The sequence below is a fragment of the Mandrillus leucophaeus genome, unplaced genomic scaffold (assembly GCF_000951045.1).
Source record: "Mandrillus leucophaeus isolate KB7577 unplaced genomic scaffold, Mleu.le_1.0 Scaffold550, whole genome shotgun sequence".
Taxonomy (NCBI): Eukaryota; Metazoa; Chordata; class Mammalia; order Primates; family Cercopithecidae; genus Mandrillus; species Mandrillus leucophaeus.
The window spans coordinates 746,698-748,965 of record NW_012105920.1 but is presented as its reverse complement, the minus strand read 5'-3'; positions in this window follow the sequence as shown (position 1 = coordinate 748,965).

Here is a 2,268-nt window from a genome sequence, read left to right as displayed (position 1 = left end):
GTGGCTAAAAAGTGACTTCTCCACACCCACCACTCAGGATTTTCAGGAAAGACAAACTTTAAAATAAGGCTGGAGATAGCAAAAGTCCCAACAAAACAAACTCTTGGCTTCCTGAGAAAAAGTGAAATCGAGTTACTATGTGTCGTCCTCCAGCAGGGAGAGTTGGACTCCAGACCAATCATCTGTGCCTGTCTTCCTATCTTGTCCCCTTGGCTAGTGGCACTCACAGGCTTTCAGATGTTGGCGTCTACCTGCAGTCATCTAGATAAGAACCTGCATGTTCAGGCCAGGCACGGTGGCTCACACCTGTAATCCCAGCACTTTGGGAAGCCGAGGCAGATGGATCACTTGAGGCCAGGTATTCAAGGCCAGGTGTTTGAGGTCAGCCTGGCCAACATGGCAAAACTCTGTCTCCAATAAAAATACAAAAATTAGTTTGGTGTGGTGGCAGGTGCCTGGAATCCCAGCTACTCAGGAAGCTGAGGCAGGAGAATTACTTGAACCCGGGAGGCAGAGGTTGCATTGAGCCGAGATTGTGTCACTGCACTCCAGCCTGGATGACAGAGCGAAACTCTCTCTTATTTAAAGAAAATTTTTTTTTTTTTTTTTTTTTTTGAGATGGAGTTTCGCTCTTGTTGCCCAGGCTAGAGTGCAATGGCGCGATCTCGGCTCACCACAACCTCCGCCTCCTGGGTTCAAGCGATTCTCTTGTCTCAGCCTCCCGAGTAGCTGGGATTACAGGCATGAGCCACCATGCCCAGCTAATTGTTGTATTTTTAGTAGAGACGGGGTTTCTCCACGTTGGTCAGGCTGGTCTTGAACTCCCAACCTCAGGTGATCCACCTGCCTCAGCCTCCCAAAGTGTTGGGATTACAGGCATGAGCCACCACGCCCAGCCCATGTCACCCTTTCGAAGCCTCAAATCAAATTTCACAGCATCCCTCAGGTTTCCTCAGACTGGGAAGAGTTCAGGGTTATTCCTCCAAGGGTGGCTAAAAAGTGACTTCTCCACACCCACCACTCAGGATTTTCAGGAAAGACAAACTTTAAAATAAGGCTGGAGATAGCAAAAGTCCCAACAAAACAAACTCTTGGCTTCCTGAGAAAAAGTGAAATCGAGTTACTATGTGTCGTCCTCCAGCAGGGAGAGTTGGACTCCAGACCAATCATCTGTGCCTGTCTTCCTATCTTGTCCCCTTGGCTAGTGGCACTCACAGGCTTTCAGATGTTGGCGTCTACCTGCAGTCATCTAGATAAGAACCTGCATGTTCAGGCCAGGCACGGTGGCTCACACCTGTAATCCCAGCACTTTGGGAAGCCGAGGCAGATGGATCACTTGAGGCCAGGTATTCAAGGCCAGGTGTTTGAGGTCAGCCTGGCCAACATGGCAAAACTCTGTCTCCAATAAAAATACAAAAAATAGTTTGGTGTGGTGGCAGGTGCCTGGAATCCCAGCTACTCAGGAAGCTGAGGCAGGAGAATTACTTGAACTCGAGAGGCGGAGGTTGCAGTGAGCCAAGATCATGACGCCATTACCCCCCAGCCTGGGCAGCATAGCCAGACTCTGTCTCAAAAAAAAAAATAAGAACCTGCATGTTCAAGTTGTTATTTTTGTTCTGAGTATGTAAATTTTGGCCTGAGTTCTGCTTCCATGAAGCACTATGAATGAATCTCTCTCTCTCTCTCTTTCCCTCCCTCTCATTCATGGAATAGGTCAAGTCATCTCTTGATTACCACTTGAAAATCTGTTATGACCCAAGCTCAGGAATGTTGCTTCAACATCGAGGCTTAGGTTTTCTTCAACTTCATTTTCCTTGATAGCACGTTTCCTCTCTCTGTTCTCTTTGCTTTATTCCTGCATCCTTGTTTTGGTTGACTTGGGTTGGTACCACTGTACCAATAATTCACTAAACATAAAAAATGTCTTCTCTGAGTCTGTAGCTATGACTGCCTACGTTAGTGGGAACTAAAAGAGCTTCAATACTTTTGCAGGCCCAGGCAAACATGGATACAGTTATAATTAAGCAGTAAATCACAACAAGATGCTGTTAGAGCATGCCTCAGATGTGTTGGCGAAAGTTGAATATCCTCACCTGCCAGCAGGAAAGAAAAAAAATGAAAAGCCCAGCCAAGCTTAACCAGACAGGGCTTATACCCAGTGTGATCATAAAGCCACTCCTGGCTTATATTTCCAGGAATGAAAAATCCAATGTACAAAGAGCCAGGGTTATGTTACACACCAAATGCTAATTCCCTCTTTAGCTGATC